Genomic DNA, 23,361 nt, shown 5'->3' with positions numbered 1-23,361 from the left:
GACTTGAGATTCTGTGTGGACTATAGAGCTCTAAATGCAGTCACCAAGACTGATGCCCACCCTTTGCCCAGGACAGATGAGTTGGTGGATAAACTTGGTGCAGCCAAGTACCTCAGCACATTTGACCTGACGTCAGGCTATTGGCAAATAGCCCTGACAGACCATGCCAAGGAGAAAACTGCATTTTCAACCCCAGTTGGCTTGTACCAGTTTAAGGTCATGCCTTTTGGACTGAAAAATGCACCTGCCACATTCCAAAGGATGGTGAACCAAGTTCTGGCTGGGATGGAAGATTTCTGCATGGCATACTTGGATGACATTGCAGTCTTCAGCCACTCCTGGGAAGAACATGTGAACCACCTAGGACATGTGTTGCAGGCTCTGAAACAGGCCCATTTGACAATCAAAGCCAGTAAGTGCCAGATTGGTCAAAGTAACGTGGTCTACCTTGGACATGAGGTAGGAGGTGGAGAAATAAGGCCTTTGCCCAGCAAGATTGAAGCTGTGCAAAATTGGACAACACCAACTACTCAAACCCAAGTGAGAGCTTTTCTAGGCCTCACTGGGTATTACAGGAATTTCATTGAGAACTATGGGACCATAGCTTCTCCACTGAATGTAATATCCTCTCCCAAATTCCCTAAAAAGGTAAAATGGAATGAGGAGTGCAATCAGGCCTTTGAAAAACTGAAGAGAGCTCTTTGCCAGGCTCCAGTATTGAGAGCTCCTGACTACCACCAACCTTTCATTGTACAAACTGATGCGTCCAATGTAGGTATAGGTGCAGTTCTAAGCCAACTGGATGAGAAGGGTAGGGAGCACCCCATTTGCTTCATCAGTAGGAAACTGAAGGATCCTGAGACAAGGTGGGCAACTATCGAAAGAGAATGCTTTGCTATTGTGTGGGCACTGAAGAAGTTTAGGCCATACTTGTATGGTTCTACTTTTGTTATTCAGACTGACCACCAACCCTTGAGATGGTTAATGCAAATGAAAGGGGAAAATCCAAAACTATTGAGATGGTCAATCTGCCTGCAAGGGTTTGATTTCACCATTGAGCACAGGTCAGGGTGTCACCATCAAAATGCTGATGGACTCTCTAGGATGTATATCATCGACTAGAGGTATGAGGTTCATCCAGGAGTGGATTAAATCCTCCTGTCCCTTAGTCTGGGGGGGGCGAGTGTTAGGGAGAATTCTCTGTTTAGGCTGAATTTCCCTACCTAGTGAGTCCCCCAGCAGCTTTGCTGGATTTCTGGGGTTTAATTTTTTTCTCCTGCCAAGAGTGAGACTCTTTTACCCTCACTCTTGGACATGTTGAAGTGTGTTTTCTTGGTTAAACCTTGTGTTGAATGGGCTATGGGGTCTCTTACTCCATAGGGCCTCATGTATTTTTGTGATGTGGGTCACACAGCACCCTCTGTGCCGTGACCCAGGGGTGTCCTAGGGACTCCCCAACATAGACTCCATACCCTGGGACTGACTACTGTCTCCCAGGGCATGTAAAGTCACCAAAGACTTTGCTAGTCTTGAATCCTGAACAGAACCAGTACAAACCATCATATTGTGGACGTACTGGCTGGGGCAATTCGATTGCCCCAGGGTCTGTTAGTCGAGGGGGCACGTCTCCGTCCCCCCTGATCGAGTTTTGGCTGGTGGCAGTGGAAACTACTTTTTATATTCAACCGCGAATATTTCCCTATGGGATTTCCCATTGTTTTAGGCTAACACATTTAATTAATTATTTACGGTAGCCTTAAACATACCGCCGGTTTATATATTTATTTTTATAACTCCGGTTGGGACTTTTTGCCAAAACTTGATTCTAAAATGGCGTTGGTGTTCGCCTCTGTAACTCTGACCCAAAGTGGAGCCCTTTGTTCCACTTTTGGCGGGCTTCTCCACAGAAGCCCTCCAAAGTGGTGCCACTCTGTCTGGGGTACTTAGGAGGGGTGGAGGGGGATTTAGGCACCCTGGACTGAGTTACCTTGGTAACTCAAGTCGCACTCCGTCCTGATTGGCCCAAGTGGTGAGCCGCCCGGCTCACCACTTAGCATGTTTGAGTGACAGCTAGGCTGGGTGAATGGGGGTTTGCTGCATAAAAGCAGGGCTTTGGGGACTGGGACTTCAGAAGTCGCCACAGGACCAAGAATCCGACGAGGGAAGAGCTGAGCCGACCTGCTTCGACGACACCACCCGGTGGAGCCCTGCTGAACCGTCTCACCACTTTTTTTTTCCCGACGACCGAGGAGAACTCTTAACGGAGTGGCTCCTTCCCTTGACTGGTGGGGACAACCAGTTTTCGCCTTCTTTCCGTTCTTTGAGGTATCTCGTGGCCGCCTTGCCTGTGCCAAGCACCCCGGCAACCGGAATACCACACTTTACCCCCATACCGCGAAAGTCGGTACCAACCCTTTAACCGGAGGACTCCGCGGCTGGTTTCTTCCCGGGCAGTGCAACGACCCTCTTCTTCTGCTCTTCAGCGAGAACTTCTTCTCCCCTGACCGACGTCGAGCCCTGCTGCCACTGCCTGGAACAACTGCCACCGCTGGAGGATCCTTTCCGCTTAAGGTACTGTGTTCTGCCTGGCTTCCCTTGCTACCGACTGTACGGGGTAGATTTAGTCCCCGGCTTTCGAACCTGGGAGTGCCTGGGACACTTTGGCTAAACTTTCTGAGCCACTCTAACCTCTTTTTGACTCTTTGCAAGACTTTGAATCTCTAACTAACAGTGTGATCTTGGGCACATTTTCGCTCCGGCTACTCTAAGAGTGGGCCCTGCCTAGTGACTTTTGCTCACCTGTGACTTTATTCTTCTTTAAGCCTATTGCAAGTGCTCTGGACCTTAGAGTGGTGTGTCTAACCCATTTCTGCTTTTTCTCTCCCTTTCTTGGAAACTACTAGAGTGTCATCTAACGTTAAGCACTCACCTCTGTTTTAATTAAGTGGTGTTTACTTAGAGTTGTCTAGATAGGAGAAAGGATTGAATCTACTTTCATTATAACTGTGTTGAAGTGCTTTTACTATATTTTTGCTAGAGTGTTTTTAACTTATGTGTATTTTAAATAAATAACTATATACTTTTGAAACCAAGCTCTGGTCAGTGTTTGCTTGTGCTATTGTGTTTTGGTACATATTGTGTATACTTTACATACTGCCTAACTCTTCTTGAGAGAAGTCTGACTGCTCAGCCACAGCTACCAGGTAAATCTGGGTGGTACAGACTGCTACCAAAGGGGTTTACTGCTCTACCTGTAGTCTTAAATCTTTTGCAGTGTTCCCCAAGGGAACTGCACAGGTTTCTGCCTAACAGTGAGCCGAGCGAAATGTGCGGAAAATGCGTTTTTTTTCACATTTTGGAATTTGCAGGGGTGTCAGGGTAATACATTCTGGGGCGATTTGCCCAAATCATACCTCTGCGGATTCCCACGGGTGTCCTCTTTTCGGAAATGCATGGGGTTTCCCTGTTTTCCTTGGTGGCTTGGACACCCGAGGCCCATATCTGTATGCTGTGCCGGTCGGCAGAGCGTCTGAAATTCCGGTCTGAAAACAGACTTGGGGTTACTTGTGTTTTAGGCTTTCCCCTTGGCGGCCAGGTAGGTGAACCCACACATGTGAGGTACCATTTTCATCGGGACACCTGAGGGAATGCAGGACGGTAGGCCATGTGGTGTTGGGGACATGTTTCGATGGGTGAGCCGAGCGAAATGTGCGGAAAATGCGTTTTTTTCACATTTCGGAATTTGCAGGGGTGTGTGGGTAATACATTTTGGGGCGATTTGCCCAAATCATACCTCTGCAGATTCCCACGGGTGTCCTCTTTTTGGAAATGCATGGGGTTCCCTGTTTTCCTTGGTGGCTGGGACATCCGAGGCCCATATCTGTATGTTGTGCCGGTCGGCAGAGCGTCTGAAATTCCGGTCTGAAAACAGACTTGGGGTTACTTGTGTTTGAGGCTTTCCCCTTGGCGGCCAGGTAGGTGCACCCACACATGTGAGGTACCGTTTTCATCGGGACACCTGTTGGAACGCGGGACGGTAGGCTATGTGTTGTTGGGGGCATGTTTCGATGGGTGAGCCGAGCGAAATGTGCGGAAAATACGTTTTTTTCCCCACATTTCAGAATTTGCGGGGGTGTCTGGGTAATCAATTCTGGGGCGATTTGCCCAAATCATACCTCTGCGGATTCCCACGGGTGTCCTCTTTTCGGAAATGCATGGGGTTCCCTGTTTTCCTTGGTGGCTTGGACACCTGAAGCCCATATCTGTATGTTGTGCCGGTCGGCAGAGCGTCTGAAATTCCGGCTCTAAAAACAGACTTGCGGTTACTTGTGTTTTAGGCTTTCCCCTTGGCGGCAGGTAGGTGCACCCACACATGTGAGGTACCATTTTCATCGGGACACCTGTGGGAACGCAGGAGGGTAGGCCATGTGTTGTTGCGGGCGTGTTTCGATGGGTGAGCCGAGCGAAATGTGCGGAAAATGCGTTTTTTTTCTCCCACATTTCGGAATTTGCGGGGGTGTCTGGGTAATACAATCTGGGACGATTTTCCCAAATCATACCTCTGCGGATTCCCACGGGTGTCCTCTTTTCGGAAATGCATGGGGTTCCCTGTTTTCCTTGGTGGCTTGGACACCCGAGGCCCATATCTGTATGCTATGCCGCTTGGCAGAGAGTCTGGAATTCCGGTCTGAAAACAGACTTGGGGTTACTTGTGTTTTAGGCTTTCCCCTTGGCGGCAGGTAGGTGTACCCACACATGTGAGGTACCGTTTTCATCGGGACATCTGTGGGAACGCGGGACGGTAGGCCATGTGTTGTTGGGGGCGTGTTTCGATGGGTGAGCCGAGCGAAATGTGAGGAAAATGCGTTTTTTTTCCACATTTCGGAATTTGCAGGGGTGTCTGGGTAATACATTCTGGGGCGATTTGCCCAAATCATACCTCTGCGGATTCCCACGGGTGTCCTCTTTTCGGAAATGCATGGGTTTCCCTGTTTTCCTTGGTGGCTTGGACACCCGAGTCCCATATCTGTATGCTGTGCCGGTCGGCAGAGCGTCTGAAATTCCTGTCTGAAAACAGACTTGGGGTTACTTGTGTTTTAGGCTTTCCCCTTGGCGGCCAGGTAGGTGCACCCACACATGTGAGGTACCATTTTCATCGGGACACCTGAGGGAATGCAGGACGGTAGGCCATGTGGTGTTGAGGGCGTGTTTCGATGGGTGAGCCGAGCGAAATGTGCGGAAAATGCGTTTTTTTCCCCACATTTCAGAATTTGCAGGGGTGTCTGGGTAATACATTCTGGGGCGATTTGCCCAAATCATACCTCTGCGGATTCCCACGGGTGTCCTCTTTTCGGAAATGCATGGGGTTGCCTGTTTTCCTTGGTGGCTTGAACACCCGAGGCCCATATCTGTATGCTGTGCCGGTCGGCAGAGCGTCTGAAATTCCGGTCTGAAAACAGACTTGGGTTACTTGTGTTTTAGGCTTTCCCCTTGGCGGCCAGTTAGGTGCACCCACACATGTGAGGTACCGTTTTCATCGGGACACCTGTGGGAACGCGGGACGGTAGGCCATGTGTTGTTGGGGGCGTGTTTCGATGTGTGAGCCGAGCGAAATGTGCGGAAAATAAGTTTTTTTCCCCACATTTCGGACTTTGCGGGGGTGTCTGGGTAATAAATTCTGTGGCGATTTGCCCAAATCCTACCTCTGCGGATTCCCACGGGTGCCCTCTTTTTGGAAATGTATTTGGTTCCCTGTTTTCCTTGGTGTCTTGGACACCCGAGGCCCATATCTGTATGTTGTGCCGGTCGTCAGAGCGTCTGAAATTCCGGTCTGAAAACAGACTTGGGGTTACTTGTGTTTTAGGCTTTCCCCTTGGCAGTCAGGTAGGTGCACCCACACATGTAAGGTACCGTTTTCATCGGGACGCCTGTGGGAACGCGGGAGGTAGGCCATGTGTTGTTGGGGGCGTGTTTCGATGGGTGAGCCGAGCGAAATGTGCGGAAAATACGTTTTTTTCCCACATTTCAGACTTTGCGGGGGTGTCTGGGTAATAAATTCTGGGGCGATTTGCCCAAATCATACCTCTGCGGATTCCCACGTGTGTCCTCTTTTCAGAAATGCATGGGGTTCCCTGTTTTCCTTGGTAGCTTGGACACCTGAAGCCCATATCTGTATGTTGTGCCGGTCGGCAGAGCGTCTGAAAATCCGGTCTGAAAACAGACTTGCGGTTACTTGTGTTTTAGGCTTTCCCCTTGGCGGCAGGTAGGTGCACCCACACATGTGAGGTACCATTTTCATCGGGACACCTGTGGGAACGCAGGACGGTAGGCCATGTGTTGTTGGGGGCGTGTTTCGATGGGTGAGCCGAGCGAAATGTGCGGAAAATGCATTTTCTTTTCACATTTCGGAATTTGCAGGGGTGTCTGGGTAATACATTCTGGGGCGATTTGCCCAAATCATACCTCTGCGGATTCCCACAGGTGTCCTCTTTTCGGAAATGCATGGGGTTCCCTGTTTTCCTTGGTGGCTTGGACACCCGAGGCCCATATATGTATGTTGTGCCTGTCGGCAGAGCGTCTGAAATTCCGGTCTGAAAACAGACTTGGGGTTACTTGTGTTTTAGGCTTTCCCCTTGGCGGCCAGGTAGGTGAACCCACACATGTGAGGTACCATTTTCATCGGGACACCTGAGGGAATGCAGGACGGTAGGCCATGTGGTGTTGGGGACATGTTTCGATGGGTGAGCCGAGCGAAATGTGCGGAAAATGCGTTTTTTTTCACATTTCGGAATTTGCAGGGGTGTGTGGGTAATACATTTTGGGGCGATTTGCCCAAATCATACCTCTGCAGATTCCCACGGGTGTCCTCTTTTTGGAAATGCATGGGGTTCCCTCTTTTCCTTGGTGGCTGGGACACCCGAGGCCCATATCTGTATGTTGTGCCGGTCGGCAGAGCGTCTGAAATTCCGGTCTGAAAACAGACTTGGGGTTACTTGTGTTTTAGGCTTTCCCCTTGGCGGCCAGGTAGGTGCACCCACACATGTGAGGTACCGTTTTCATCGGGACACCTGTTGGAACGCGGACGGTAGGCTATGTGTTGTTGGGGGCATGTTTCGATGGGTGAGCCGAGCGAAATGTGCGGAAAATACGTTTTTTTCCCCACATTTCAGACTTTGCGGGGGTGTCTGGGTAATACAATCTGGGACGATTTTCCCAAATCATACCTCTGCGGATTCCCACGGGTGTCCTCTTTTCGGAAATGCATGGGGTTCCCTGTGTTCCTTGGTGGCTTGGACACCCGAGGCCCATATCTGTATGCTATGCCGCTCGGCAGAGAGTCTGAAATTCCGGTCTGAAAACAGACTTGGGGTTACTTGTGTTTTAGGCTTTCCCCTTGGCGGCAGGTAGGTGCACCCACACATGTGAGGTACCGTTTTCATCGGGACATCTGTGGGAATGCGGGACGGTAGGCCATGTGTTGTTGGGGGCGTGTTTCGATGGGTGAGCCGAGCGAAATGTGAGGAAAATGCGTTTTTTTTTCACATTTCGGAATTTGCAGGGGTGTCTGGGTAATACATTCTGGGGCGAATTTGCCCAAATCATACCTCTGCGGATTCCCATGGCTGTCCTCTTTTCGGAAATGCCTGGGGTTCCCTGTTTTCCTTGGTGGCTTGGACACCCGAGTCCCATATCTGTATGCTGTGCCGGTCGGCAGAGCGTCTGAAATTCCGGTCTGAAAACAGACTTGGGGTTACTTGTGTTTTAGGCTTTCCCCTTGGCGGCCAGGTAGGTGCACCCACACATGTGAGGTACCATTTTCATCGGGACACCTGAGGGAATGCAGGACGGTAGGCCATGTGGTGTTGGGGGCGTGTTTCGATGGGTGAGCCGAGCGAAATGTGCGGAAAATGCGTTTTTTCCCCCACATTTCAGAATTTGCAGGGGTGTCTGGGTAATAAATTCTGTGGCGATTTGCCCAAATCCTACCTCTGCGGATTCCCACGGGTGCCCTCTTTTCGGAAATGCATGGGGTTCCCTGTTTTCCTTGGTGTCTTGGACACCCGAGGCCCATATCTGTATGTTGTGCCGGTCGGCAGAGCGTCTGAAATTCCGGTCTGAAAACAGACTTGGGGTTATTTGTGTTTTAGGCTTTCCCCTTGGCAGTCAGGTAGGTGCACCCACACATGTAAGGTACCGTTTTCATCGGGACGCCTGTGGGAACGCGGGACGGTAGGCCATGTGTTGTTGGGGGCGTGTTTCGATGGGTTAGCCGAGCGAAATGTGCGGAAAAAAGTTTTTTTCCCACATTTCAGACTTTGCGGGGGTGTCTGGGTAATAAATTCTGGGGCGATTTGCCCAAATCATACCTCTGCGGATTCCCACGTGTGTCCTCTTTTCAGAAATGCATGGGGTTCCCTGTTTTCCTTGGTAGCTTGGACACCTGAGGCCCATATCTGTATGTTGTGCCGGTCGGCAGAGCGTCTGAAATTCCGGTCTGAAAACAGACTTGCGGTTACTTGTGTTTTAGGCTTTCGCCTTGGCGGCAGGTAGGTGCACCCACACATGTGAGGTACCATTTTCATTGGGACACGTGTGGGAACGCAGGACGCTAGGCCATGTGTTGTTGGGGGCGTTTTTCGATGGGTGAGCCGAGCGAAATGTGCGGAAATGCGTTTTTTTTCACATTTCGGAATTTGCAGGGGTGTCTGGGTAATACATTCTGGGGCGATTTGCCCAAATCCTACCTCTGCGGATTCCCACGGGTGCCCTCTTTTTGGAAATGTATTTGGTTCCCTGTTTTCCTTGGTGTCTTGGACACCCGAGGCCCATATCTGTATGTTGTGCCGGTCGTCAGAGCGTCTGAAATTCCGGTCTGAAAACAGACTTGGGGTTACTTGTGTTTTAGGCTTTCCCATTGGCAGTCAGGTAGGTGCACCCACACATGTAAGGTACCGTTTTCATCGGGACGCCTGTGGGAACGCGGGAGGTAGGCCATGTGTTGTTGGGGGCGTGTTTCGATGGGTGAGCCGAGCGAAATGTGCGGAAAATACGTTTTTTTCCCACATTTCAGACTTTGCGGGGGTGTCTGGGTAATACATTCTGGGGCGATTTGCCCAAATCATACCTCTGCGGATTCCCACGTGTGTCCTCTTTTCAGAAATGCATGGGGTTCCCTGTTTTCCTTGGTAGCTTGGACACCTGAAGCCCATATCTGTATGTTGTGCCGGTCGGCAGAGCGTCTGAAAATCCGGTCTGAAAACAGACTTGCGGTTACTTGTGTTTTAGGCTTTCCCCTTGGCGGCAGGTAGGTGCACCCACACATGTGAGGTACCATTTTCATCGGGACACCTGTGGGAACGCAGGACGGTAGGCCATGTGTTGTTGGGGGCGTGTTTCGATGGGTGAGCCGAGCGAAATGTGCGGAAAATGCATTTTCTTTTCACATTTCGGAATTTGCAGGGGTGTCTGGGTAATACATTCTGGGGCGATTTGCCCAAATCATACCTCTGCGGATTCCCACAGGTGTCCTCTTTTCGGAAATGCATGGGGTTCCCTGTTTTCCTTGGTGGCTTGGACACCCGAGGCCCATATATGTATGTTGTGCCTGTCGGCAGAGCGTCTGAAATTCCGGTCTGAAAACAGACTTGGGTTTACTTGTGTTTTAGGCTTTCCCCTTGGCGGCCAGGTAGGTGCACCCACACATGTGAGGTACCATTTTCATCGGGACACGTGTGGGAACGCAGGACGGTAGACCATGTGTTGTTGGGGGCGTGTTTCGATGGGTGAGCCGAGCGAAATGTGCGGAAAATGCGTTTTTTTTCACATTTCGGAATTTGCAGGGGTGTCTGGGTAATACATTCTGGGGCGATTTGCCCAAATCATACCTCTGCCGATTCCCACGGGTGTCCTCTTTTCGGAAATGCATGGGTTTCCCTGTTTTTCTTGGTGGCTTGGACACCCGAGGCCCATATCTGTATGCTGTACCGGTCGGCAGAGCGTCTGAAATTCCGGTCTGAAAACAGACTTGGGGTTACTTGTGTTTTAGGCTTTCCCCTTGGCGGCCAGGTAGGTGAACCCACACATGTGAGGTACCATTTTCATCGGGACACCTGAGGGAATGCAGGACGGTAGGCCATGTGGTGTTGGGGACATGTTTCGATGGGTGAGCCGAGCGAAATGTGCGGAAAATGCGTTTTTTTTCACATTTCGGAATTTGCAGGGGTGTGTGGGTAATACATTTTGGGGCGATTTGCCCAAATCATACCTCTGCAGATTCCCACGGGTGTCCTCTTTTTGGAAATGCATGGGGTTCCCTCTTTTCCTTGGTGGCTGGGACACCCGAGGCCCATATCTGTATGTTGTGCCGGTCGGCAGAGCGTCTGAAATTCCGGTCTGAAAACAGACTTGGGGTTACTTGTGTTTTAGGCTTTCCCCTTGGCGGCCAGGTAGGTGCACCCACACATGTGAGGTACCGTTTTCATCGGGACACCTGTTGGAACGCGGACGGTAGGCTATGTGTTGTTGGGGGCATGTTTCGATGGGTGAGCCGAGCGAAATGTGCGGAAAATACGTTTTTTTCCCCACATTTCAGACTTTGCGGGGGTGTCTGGGTAATACAATCTGGGACGATTTTCCCAAATCATACCTCTGCGGATTCCCACGGGTGTCCTCTTTTCGGAAATGCATGGGGTTCCCTGTGTTCCTTGGTGGCTTGGACACCCGAGGCCCATATCTGTATGCTATGCCGCTCGGCAGAGAGTCTGAAATTCCGGTCTGAAAACAGACTTGGGGTTACTTGTGTTTTAGGCTTTCCCCTTGGCGGCAGGTAGGTGCACCCACACATGTGAGGTACCGTTTTCATCGGGACATCTGTGGGAATGCGGGACGGTAGGCCATGTGTTGTTGGGGGCGTGTTTCGATGGGTGAGCCGAGCGAAATGTGAGGAAAATGCGTTTTTTTTTCACATTTCGGAATTTGCAGGGGTGTCTGGGTAATACATTCTGGGGCGAATTTGCCCAAATCATACCTCTGCGGATTCCCATGGGTGTCCTCTTTTCGGAAATGCCTGGGGTTCCCTGTTTTCCTTGGTGGCTTGGACACCCGAGTCCCATATCTGTATGCTGTGCCGGTCGGCAGAGCGTCTGAAATTCCGGTCTGAAAACAGACTTGGGGTTACTTGTGTTTTAGGCTTTCCCCTTGGCGGCCAGGTAGGTGCACCCACACATGTGAGGTACCATTTTCATCGGGACACCTGAGGGAATGCAGGACGGTAGGCCATGTGGTGTTGGGGGCGTGTTTCGATGGGTGAGCCGAGCGAAATGTGCGGAAAATGCGTTTTTTCCCCCACATTTCAGAATTTGCAGGGGTGTCTGGGTAATAAATTCTGTGGCGATTTGCCCAAATCCTACCTCTGCGGATTCCCACGGGTGCCCTCTTTTCGGAAATGTATGGGGTTCCCTGTTTTCCTTGGTGTCTTGGACACCCGAGGCCCATATCTGTATGTTGTGCCGGTCGGCAGAGCGTCTGAAATTCCGGTCTGAAAACAGACTTGGGGTTATTTGTGTTTTAGGCTTTCCCCTTGGCAGTCAGGTAGGTGCACCCACACATGTAAGGTACCGTTTTCATCGGGACGCCTGTGGGAACGCGGGACGGTAGGCCATGTGTTGTTGGGGGCGTGTTTCGATGGGTTAGCCGAGCGAAATGTGCGGAAAAAAGTTTTTTTCCCACATTTCAGACTTTGCGGGGGTGTCTGGGTAATAAATTCTGGGGCGATTTGCCCAAATCATACCTCTGCGGATTCCCACGTGTGTCCTCTTTTCAGAAATGCATGGGGTTCCCTATTTTCCTTGGTAGCTTGGACACCTGAGGCCCATATCTGTATGTTGTGCCGGTCGGCAGAGCGTCTGAAATTCCGGTCTGAAAACAGACTTGCGGTTACTTGTGTTTTAGGCTTTCGCCTTGGCGGCAGGTAGGTGAACCCACACATGTGAGGTACCATTTTCATCGGGACACCTGAGGGAATGCAGGACGGTAGGCCATGTGGTGTTGAGGGCGTGTTTCGATGGGTGAGCCGAGCGAAATGTGCGGAAAATGCGTTTTTTTCCCCACATTTCAGAATTTGCAGGGGTGTCTGGGTAATACATTCTGGGGCGATTTGCCCAAATCATACTTCTGCGGATTCCCACGGGTGTCCTCTTTTCGGAAATGCATGGGGTTCCCTGTTTTCCTTGGTGGCTTGAACACCCGAGGCCCATATCTGTATGCTGTGCCGGTCGGCAGAGCGTCTGAAATTCCGGTCTGAAAACAGACTTGGGTTACTTGTGTTTTAGGCTTTCCCCTTGGCGGCCAGTTAGGTGCACCCACACATGTGAGGTACCGTTTTCATCGGGACACCTGTGGGAACGCGGGACGGTAGGCCATGTGTTGTTGGGGGCGTGTTTCGATGTGTGAGCCGAGCGAAATGTGCGGAAAATAAGTTTTTTTCCCCACATTTCGGACTTTGCGGGGGTGTCTGGGTAATAAATTCTGTGGCGATTTGCCCAAATCCTACCTCTGCGGATTCCCACGGGTGCCCTCTTTTCGGAAATGTATTTGGTTCCCTGTTTTACTTGGTGTCTTGGACACCCGAGGCCCATATCTGTATGTTGTGCCGGTCGTCAGAGCGTCTGAAATTCCGGTCTGAAAACAGACTTGGGCCCTCATTACGACCCTTGCGGAAAGCGACTGACCGGACCGCCACAGCGTAAATAGCGTTTCCGCCATTGCACGAAGGAGCAAAGTGCGGCCCATTCCGACCCATCGGGCACGAGCACCACGGCATGGCGGAAGTGCAAAGTCCGCGATGGCGGAAATGACCCCAAAACGGCCCACACCGCCGCCGTACGGCGCCCCAGGTGCAATACCGCCACCCCTCTTAGCGGTCACCGCAGTGTGCGCCTACCGGAAAGTACGGTGGCCGGAAATATACGGAAACGGAAGTTAAAACACGGGCCCGGAACCGGAAACATCCCGGCGTACACCTATAAATACACTAAAACCACACAACCACTAAAAACACTACCCTGAGACACACCCCACCCCGTCAACCACCCTAGCGAAACCAAGAAAAATGGGAAAAGTAGCGAAGAAAGCGTGCGACCGCAAGCGGCAGGTCCACTTCTCCCGTGAGGAACTCACCGTGCTAACAGAGACCCTCCAGGAGAATGCTGCCGTCGTCTTCTCCACGCAAATGACCAGGACGGCACTTGCAAACAAGAAGGCCATATGGGCTCTGGTGGCACAGCGGGTAAGTGCGGTGGGGACCGCACCCCGCACCCCACAGCAATGCCGCAAGCGATGGGACGACCTGCGGATACGCGTCCGCAGCATACTCTCTGCCAACCGCAACATTGCCACTGCCACCGGGGGAGGGCCTGAATCACCCATCAAGTTGACCCCCTGGGAAGAAATCTGTGCCTCCACCATCGGAATGGAGAGCATAGAGGGAGTCGGAGGGATGGAGAAAGGAGTGCAGACATCCGAAGATTCAGGTAGGTGGGCCAGATAAAACAATCCACACAGTCCATCCATGTGAAGTACCATGCGTCCACATAGTGCAACAGAAACACATGTCCAGGAGAACGTCCACACACATCGGCCTGATAGCGCACGTTAAAAACCACAATAAATACATAAATAATTAAAAACCCCTAAAACACGCACTACACGTGCAGCAGGCACACCCTAACTGCAGGCTGCCAAACAACTGCACCCTCACTCCACACACAAATGAAAGCACCTCCAAGGCCCCGACCCAAATCACCCTCAGGTACCACCCCAATGCATGTGATACATTGCCATTCCAATTCCCACAGACCCATCAATAACCCTCGCCCTCCTTTACTCCACCACAGGGTCCGATCCAAAAGACGAGCTACAGGACACCCCTACCAGCACACCTGCAAAGAGGGCCAAGACCAACGGCCAGAGACCCTCCACCTCAGCTGCACGCATCAAGACACGGCAGCAGCACAAATCAGGTGGCAGCACAGAGGAGGGAACATCAACAGGCACCCCAGCAGCCAGCATGCCCACAACACCACCACCACAGGTCCCCCCAATGGATGCCACAGAAGGCACTGCCTCTGGTGGCAGCAGCACCATAGGTGACACCCCATTGATGGCAGCATGCTCGGACACAGAAAACGGGGATGCCGAAGTCAGATCCATCCATGACCTGTCCCAATCCCCCTGTCTGTCCCATCCCGTACAACATGAGGATACCACGCAGGGGCACCCACAAGACGACGACTGGCCATCCCCCCCAAGCCCTGTGGCAAGGCAACATGAGGACAACAGCCCCTCTGCGACACCCCCGCAAATGGCCATGGCCCAGCAGAGGCAACAGTCCCTCGACCAGTTGATCGAACAACAGCAGCAACTGGCCACACTCCTCAAGGACCATGCCGATGAATGTGGGGGCACCAAGGCAGACATAGAAACATCAACTGAGACACTTAGGGCAGAAATGGAGAGAGGCACAGAGACGCTAAGGTCACAAATTGAGAGAAGCACCGAGAGCCTGAGGGGGGAACTGCATGCGACGTCCAAAGACGTATGTGCCGAACTTGCCGCAGTGCGCCGTGTGCTCACTGAGCTCTCGCAAACCCTTAGGGACATGCATGGACGTGAGCAGGCAGACACATCATCCGTTGCAAGTTCCGTCCAGGGCAGCCCCCAACGTAGATCTGGGAGGACCCGGCGCTCCACAGGCAGGGGTGCCCCTGATACCCGCAGAGGGGGCATGCAATAGCGACAGCCCACTGCCAATGAGCATCTTTGAACACAGGTGTTCGGGGGGGGAGGTAGGAGGGTGGAGGGGGTGTGTTGGGCTCACTTGGGTGGCGGGTCGATAGGGTGTTCAACATTATATCACATATGCCATAAACAGTGCACGATCAACCAATGAGATGTGTGGACATTGATCTTTGTGTACTAGGCCATCATAGGCGTACAGTCCATTTTGTGCATGTTCCAGACACACACAGTGCCACGTGTCCCGTGTCCATGTATCAGCCACCAGGCATGAGTGCTAGAAGCATACATCAATGAGATGCTGACGAATGTCACGGGCCTCCGGTGCCTCGCAGACTCCTTGAGGTGCTGCCACATCCCCACCCTCATCATGACCATCATCCGGTGCTTGCAGTTCTGCGTCAGGGGGCATGGGCACATTTCTACGTACGCACATGTTGTGGAGCATGACACATGCCATCACCATCTTTGCAACCTTCTCATGGCGGTACAGGAGTGCCCCGCCAGACCTGCTGAGGCAGCGGAAACGGCCCTTCAGTAGGCCGAATGCCTGCTCAATGACTACACGGGTACGTGAGTGGGCATGGTTGTAGTCCTCCTCATGCTGGTCCCGTGGGTTCCGGACTGGTGTGAGGAGCCATCTCTTCAGTGGATATCCAGCATCACCTGTATGTGGACGAGAAACGTAGGATGTGGAATGCCATTGATACGTACGCACACCCCCCCCTTCCTGCCAGTACATTGCCAAATCACATACCCCACATCATCATGCATGCAATGAGACTCACCGAGTAGCCAGGATCTGTTCCCTGCGTGTCGCTCCATGTAGCGTGGTATGGTAGAGTTCCTCAAGACCATGGAATCATGGGTTGATCCAGGGAATCGGGCACAACAATGCGTAAAGATCCTGTTGGAGTCACACACCATTTGTACATTCAGGGAATGAAATTGTTTTCGGTTGCGGTACTGGGCCTCCATGGCATGTGGGACGACCAATTCAACATGGGTGCAGTCGATGGCACCAATGCAACCCGGTATGCCGGCAAGTGCATGGAATCCCACTTTTGTGTTGGTTATTTCCTGCTCCGAGCGTGGTAGAGAGATGTAGTCGTCTGCGTGCTGCAGGAGGGCATCGAGCACTTGGAATAGTGTCCGTGAGAACAGTGGCTGAGAAATGCCATGCAACTGTCCGACTGTGTGCTGGTAGGTGCCTGTGGCCAGGAAGTGGAGTACAGACGCCACCTTCAGTAGGGGTGGGATGGCGGTTGGGCTCTCTATCATGCTGACTAGGTCAGCCTGTGTCATGTCCACAATGGCGGCTATGGTGTCCCGGTCCAGACGGTAGAGGGTGTGGATCTGCTCATCAGTGAGGTTGAACGGATGTGCTCGGAGGCGTGGGATTGCGGGCTGCCTGCGTGGTGGTAGTGGCTGTGCTGCTGGGCCTTGCTGGCCCTGCCTTGGCCTCCTCCTCCTCCTGCGTCTCCTCCGTGCGGCTGGTTGTAGTTGTTGTTCGTCTTCTTCTTGGAGTCGGAGCACTTGCAGTGCTATCAGGTCCCCCAGGGCCAACATCGCGAGTCCTGCCGGTAGCATTTCGGTGTGGTTGTGGGAGGAGACTGGGTGTGCAATTTATGTGTTTCCAGGCTGTATGGCCTCCACCTGTGGTGATTGATTCCACCTGTGCAAACTGCTCTCCCCTTTGGCCGAGCATGTCCCGCGCACAACGCTGCAAATCGGGTAATTGTATCTTGCTATTGCATTCATGTATTTGTACCCGATGGCCGTGTAAGATTGGTTGATATGTTCATTCTGCTGTGGTCCCATTGTTTCCCATACTATCTGTGCAGTCGCGAACGGACTTGTGAAGGGTCAGTGGAACGTAGTACTCGAGTAACGGTGGGCCCTCATGCATCACTGTACCGAGTTGCAACGACGGGCGTGGCTTCCCATTTGTGGGTGAAGGCAGTTGCCATTTTCACACACAGCCGCACTCGATGGAATAATTAGTGATCTCAAACGGCCACAGATGCCTTCTCGACGTGATGTTGCAAATGAGGAATTCGAAGGGCGGCGCTTTCGGTTTCCAGCTAGCGGCGAGGAGATGCCCACAGGTCTGACTGCAAATATAACGTTCTATTGTTCTATGTCCTTGAGACAGGGCCCATGGCGAGGGAGCAATGATTGATATGAATAGTTTGGGATGCGCAATAGCTACGTGGGCGATGAGGCCGGCCATTCCCAAATACATGTTACTTCACAACACTGGATTTACGGGCTGGGGCACTGTGGATTTAGCAGGCTGCATTACGCACAGACTCAATGGATGTTTCTAATGTCATGTGAGTAATTATTCAGGCGTTTTGATCCCGGGATGAGGGAATGATGAATGGATGCATGGGCAGGTGATTTGATGCAGAGTTTGCCATGTACAGGGCTTCTTGGGATCTATCCGCCTCCCCTACGCTATGTGATGCAGGGCTGCCATAGTGGGACCATCGTCTATCTGGCCTTGTTGAGCCCTCCCTGTCTCGACGCGCCCTCAGACACTTGTGTCCATGCACGTTAACATTCCCATGTGATGGATTCTGTTATGGCAGACGCATGCACAGGTACACTCGTTCGTGATGGTGTTTACACCTAGGTATAGATGGTTATGAGTCGCAAGTGGCTTTGGGGTGGTGATGATCCTTTTGAGTGGGCTAGCATGCATATGGCTGTGGATTTCGTGTGCTCATTGAAGTGAGTTGTTCGAATGTAGTTCTGATGGCCATTCTGTTCTTGTTCTTTTCTTTTGGTTGACAGGTATCTCCTCACCTTTTGCCACTGCCATCTGTATGCCACTCCTGCAGATGGATTTTACTCCCGACACCTGCTGCTTCGTGTTAATCGGTGGAGCAGCATTACGATCTTATGGGACGATCGCCAGTGGCCCACATGCCCTTACACAGTACTGGTGGCTCGGAGCAACATTTCGGCCTTTCAGCTGGACTAGTGCCTCCCCATTGGGACGGCCCTGCGGTTGTGTGCGCTTCCATGTTGCCTTTTCGTACGTGATTGTGGCTCTGTGTACCATGATGGAACAGGGCGTCACACAAGTAGTGGCTGGTCATTTCTTGCGGATGCAGCCCACAATGGTGAAATGTGTTTTGGAGTTCATGGCCTGATGGCTGTATGGGCTTGGTGATTTTGTTGTGCATTAAATTTCTATTCTGATTTGGCCCGTGTAGCGTTTTTCTTTGCAAGTGATGTGGCATGTGCCTATTTGTGGGGCGATGTATTGTGAGGAGATCTGCATTGGGTTCCTGCTTCGGGGTTTAGTTGCGTGGTACTGTACTGGGCGCGTTTGCCTACTGAGCCCGTGAGGTCAGGGATGGGGGCTGCCTATATGACAGTTTGAATGTTGTCATGCTCAGGGGCGGGGGATTGGGTTTTGTGTAACAGATGGCGGTCAGCCAGGTGGACTGGTGGAATGATGTGATTTTCGGAATGTTGCTGGGCACAGGTGCCTGTGTTTGCGTGCGTTTCTTGGTGGGGGACTGTGGTCATGTCCATTGGGATGGCTTCTGTATTCGTGCCATCTGTGCCCTGCAGCTCCCATTGGCCCCTCTTGTGTTGCTTTTGTTCGTTGGCATGCATGGGTGCTTTGTACATTTCAATGGTTGCATTGTGACTTCTTTGCACCTACAGGGAGTTGTACTTTGTGGGCAGGGAGCGGTGTACAGGCACTCAGTGGGGCCGTTTACGGTTGATTCGCGATGCCGTACTTCTCGCCATGGCAGAATGGTCCATTCCGCCATGCCTGATGGCGTTAGGTACATGTCCGCTAGGGTCGGAATTGGCGTACCGTTGCACCATGGTGGTGTTTGCGGTTTGGCATGGCGCGCGCGCGCGTGCTTAGTGCAGTTAGCGTTTGCGTTCACTACGGTGTCGCTAATGGCTTCGTACTTTGCGGTGACGGGTCATAGTCGCACCGAGCGCTATTCGATGGCGGTATTGCATTTCCGCCATCGTTTTCCCCTTTCCGCCAGGGTCGTAATGAGGGCCTTGGGGTTACTTGTGTTTTAGGCTTTCCCCTTGGCAGTCAGGTAGGTGCACCCACACATGTAAGGTACCGTTTTCATCGGGACGCCTGTGGGAACGCGGGAGGTAGGCCATGTGTTGTTGGGGGCGTGTTTCGATGGGTGAGCCGAGCGAAATGTGCGGAAAATACGTTTTTTTCCCACATTTCAGACTTTGCGGGGGTGTCTGGGTAATAAATTCTGGGGCGATTTGCCCAAATCATACCTCTGCGGATTCCCACGTGTGTCCTCTTTTCAGAAATGCATGGGGTTCCCTGTTTTCCTTGGTAGCTTGGACACCTGAAGCCCATATCTGTATGTTGTGCCGGTCGGCAGAGCGTCTGAAAATCCGGTCTGAAAACAGACTTGCGGTTACTTGTGTTTTAGGCTTTCCCCTTGGCGGCAGGTAGGTGCACCCACACATGTGAGGTACCATTTTCATCGGGACACCTGTGGGAACGCAGGACGGTAGGCCATGTGTTGTTGGGGGCGTGTTTCGATGGGTGAGCCGAGCGAAATGTGCGGAAAATGCATTTTTTTTTCACATTTCGGAATTTGCAGGGGTGTCTGGGTAATACATTCTGGGGCGATTTGCCCAAATCATACCTCTGCGGATTCCCACAGGTGTCCTCTTTTCGGAAATGCATGGGGTTCCCTGTTTTCCTTGGTGGCTTGGACACCCGAGGCCCATATATGTATGTTGTGCCTGTCGGCAGAGCATCTGAAATTCCGGTCTGAAAACAGACTTGGGTTTACTTGTGTTTTAGGCTTTCCCCTTGGCGGCCAGGTAGGTGCACCCACACATGTGAGGTACCATTTTCATCGGGACACGTGTGGGAACGCAGGACGGTAGGCCATGTGTTGTTGGGGGCGTGTTTCGATGGGTGAGCCGAGCGAAATGTGCGGAAAATGCGTTTTTTTTCACATTTCGGAATTTGCAGGGGTGTCTGGGTAATACATTCTGGGGCGATTTGCCCAAATCATACCTCTGCCGATTCCCACGGGTGTCCTCTTTTCGGAAATGCATGGGTTTCCCTGTTTTCCTTGGTGGCTTGGACACCCGAGGCCCATATCTGTATGCTGTACCGGTCGGCAGAGCGTATGAAATTCCGGTCTGAAAACAGACTTGGGGTTACTTGTGTTTTAGGCTTTCCCCTTGGCGGCCAGGTAGGTGAACCCACACATGTGAGGTACCATTTTCATCGGGACACCTGAGGGAATGCAGGACGGTAGGCCATGTGGTGTTGGGGACATGTTTCGATGGGTGAGCCGAGCGAAATGTGCGGAAAATGCGTTTTTTTTCACATTTCGGAATTTGCAGGGGTGTGTGGGTAATACATTTTGGGGCGATTTGCCCAAATCATACCTCTGCAGATTCCCACGGGTGTCCTCTTTTTGGAAATGCATGGGGTTCCCTGTGTTCCTTGGTGGCTTGGACACCCGAGGCCCATATCTGTATGCTATGCCGCTCGGCAGAGAGTCTGAAATTCCGGTCTGAAAACAGACTTGGGGTTACTTGTATTTTAGGCTTTCCCCTTGGCGGCAGGTAGGTGCACCCACACATGTGAGGTACCGTTTTCATCGGGACATCTGTGGGAATGCGGGACGGTAGGCCATGTGTTGTTGGGGGCGTGTTTCGATGGGTGAGCCGAGCGAAATGTGAGGAAAATGCGTTTTTTTTTCACATTTCGGAATTTGCAGGGGTGTCTGGGTAATACATTCTGGGGCGAATTTGCCCAAATCATACCTCTGCGGATTCCCATGGGTGTCCTCTTTTCGGAAATGCCTGGGGTTCCCTGTTTTCCTTGGTGGCTTGGACACCCGAGTCCCATATCTGTATGCTGTGCCGGTCGGCAGAGCGTCTGAAATTCCGGTCTGAAAACAGACTTGGGGTTACTTGTGTTTTAGGCTTTCCCCTTGGCGGCCAGGTAGGTGCACCCACACATGTGAGGTTCCATTTTCATCGGGACACCTGAGGGAATGCAGGACGGTAGGCCATGTGGTGTTGGGGGCGTGTTTCGATGGGTGAGCCGAGCGAAATGTGCGGAAAATGCGTTTTTTCCCCCACATTTCAGAATTTGCAGGGGTGTCTGGGTAATACATTCTGGGGCGATTTGCCCAAATCATACCTCTGCGGATTCCCACGGGTGTCCTCTTTTCGGAAATGCATGGGGTTCCCTGTTTTCCTTGGTGGCTTGAACACCCGAGGCCCATATCTGTATGCTGTGCCGGTCGGCGGAGCGTCTGAAATTCCGGTCTGAAAACAGACTTGGGTTACTTGTGTTTTAGGCTTCCCCTTGGCGGCCAGTTAGGTGCACCCACACATGTGAGGTACCGTTTTCATCGGGACACCTGTGGGAACGCGGGACGGTAGGCCATGTGTTGTTGGGGGCGTGTTTCGATGTGTGAGCCGAGCGAAATGTGCGGAAAATAAGTTTTTTTCCCCACATTTCGGACTTTGCGGGGGTGTCTGGGTAATAAATTCTGTGGCGATTTGCCCAAATCCTACCTCTGCGGATTCCCACGGGTGCCCTCTTTTCGGAAATGTATGGGGTTCCCTGTTTTCCTTGGTGTCTTGGACACCCGAGGCCCATATCTGTATGTTGTGCCGGTCGGCAGAGCGTCTGAAATTCCGGTCTGAAAACAGACTTGGGGTTATTTGTGTTTTAGGCTTTCCCCTTGGCAGTCAGGTAGGTGCACCCACACATGTAAGGTACCGTTTTCATCGGGACGCCTGTGGGAACGCGGGACGGTAGGCCATGTGTTGTTGGGGGCGTGTTTCGATGGGTGAGCCGAGCGAAATGTGCGGAAAATACGTTTTTTTCCCACATTTCAGACTTTGCGGGGGTGTCTGGGTAATAAATTCTGGGGCGATTTGCCCAAATCATACCTCTGCGGATTCCCACGTGTGTCCTCTTTTCAGAAATGCATGGGGATCCCTGTTTTCCTTGGTAGCTTGGACACCTGAGGCCCATATCTGTATGTTGTGCCGGTCGGCAGAGCGTCTGAAATTCCGGTCTGAAAACAGACTTGCGGTTACTTGTGTTTTAGGCTTTCCCCTTGGCGGCAGGTAGGTGCACCCACACATGTGAGGTACCATTTTCATTGGGACACGTGTGGGAACGCAGGACGCTAGGCCATGTGTTGTTGGGGGCATTTTTCGATGGGTGAGCCGAGCGAAATGTGCGGAAAATGCGTTTTTTTTCACATTTCGGAATTTGCAGGGGTGTCTGGGTAATACATTCTGGGGCGATTTGCCCAAATCATACCTCTGCGGATTCCCACGGGTGTCCTCTTTTCGGAAATGCATGGGTTTCCCTGTTTTCCTTGGTGGCTTGGACACCCGAGGCCCATATCTGTATGCTGTGCCGGTCGGCAGAGCGTCTGAAATTCCGGTCTGAAAACAGACTTGGGGTTACTTGTGTTTTAGGCTTTCCCCTTGGCGGCCAGGTAGGTGAACCCACACATGTGAGGTACCATTTTCATCGGGACACCTGAGGGAATGCAGGACGGTAGGCCATGTGGTGTTGGGGACATGTTTCGATGGGTGAGCCGAGTGAAATGTGCGGAAAATGCGTTTTTTTTCACATTTCGGAATTTGCAGGGGTGTGTGGGTAATACATTTTGGGGCGATTTGCCCAAATCATACCTCTGCAGATTCCCACGGGTGTCCTCTTTTTGGAAATGCATGGGGTTCCCTGTTTTCCTTGGTGGCTGGGACACCCGAGGCCCATATCTGTATGTTGTGCCGGTCGGCAGAGCGTCTGAAATTCCGGTCTGAAAACAGACTTGGGGTTACTTGTGTTTTAGGCTTTCCCCTTGGCGGCCAGGTAGGTGCACCCACACATGTGAGGTACCGTTTTCATCGGGACACCTGTTGGAACGCGGGACGGTAGGCTATGTGTTGTTGGGGGCATGTTTCGATGGGTGAGCCGAGCGAAATGTGCGGAAAATACGTTTTTTTCCCCACATTTCAGACTTTGCGGGGGTGTCTGGGTAATCAATTCTGGGGCGATTTGCCCAAATCATACCTCTGCGGGTTCCCACGGGTGTCCTCTTTTCGGAAATGCATGGGGTTCCCTGTTTTCCTTGGTGGCTTGGACACCTGAAGCCCATATCTGTATGTTGTGCCGGTCGGCAGAGCGTCTGAAATTCCGGTCTAAAAACAGACTTGCGGTTACTTGTGTTTTAGGCTTTCCCCTTGGCGGCCAGGTAGGTGTACCCACACATGTGAGGTACCGTTTTCATAGGGACACCTGTTGGAACGCGGGACGGTAGGCTATGTGTTGTTGGGGGCATGTTTCGATGGGTGAGCCGAGCGAAATGTGCGGAAAATACGTTTTTTTCCCCACATTTCAGACTTTGTGGGGGTGTCTGGGTAATCAATTCTGGGGCGATTTGCCCAAATCATACCTCTGCGGATTCCCATGGGTGTCCTCTTTTCGGAAATGCATGGGGTTCCCTGTTTTCCTTGGTGGCTTGGACACCTGAAGCCCATATCTGTATGTTGTGC

The 23,361-nt window shown here is 52.0% G+C and overlaps 1 protein-coding gene across 2 annotated transcripts in view; it reads left to right on the top strand.

Annotated features, from left to right (window-relative positions):
- Positions 1 to 23,361, top strand: part of LOC138467756 (zinc finger protein 879-like) — a 702,003-nt gene that overhangs the window by 562,672 nt on the left and 115,970 nt on the right. The window lies entirely within an intron of this gene.

Source organism: Ambystoma mexicanum, chromosome 4q (genome assembly GCF_040938575.1).
Source record: "Ambystoma mexicanum isolate Mex_15411 chromosome 4q, UKY_AmexF1_1, whole genome shotgun sequence".
Classification (NCBI taxonomy): domain Eukaryota; kingdom Metazoa; phylum Chordata; class Amphibia; order Caudata; family Ambystomatidae; genus Ambystoma; species Ambystoma mexicanum.
Note: the sequence above shows the minus strand (reverse complement) of the source record. Positions and strands in the feature narration are given on the sequence as shown.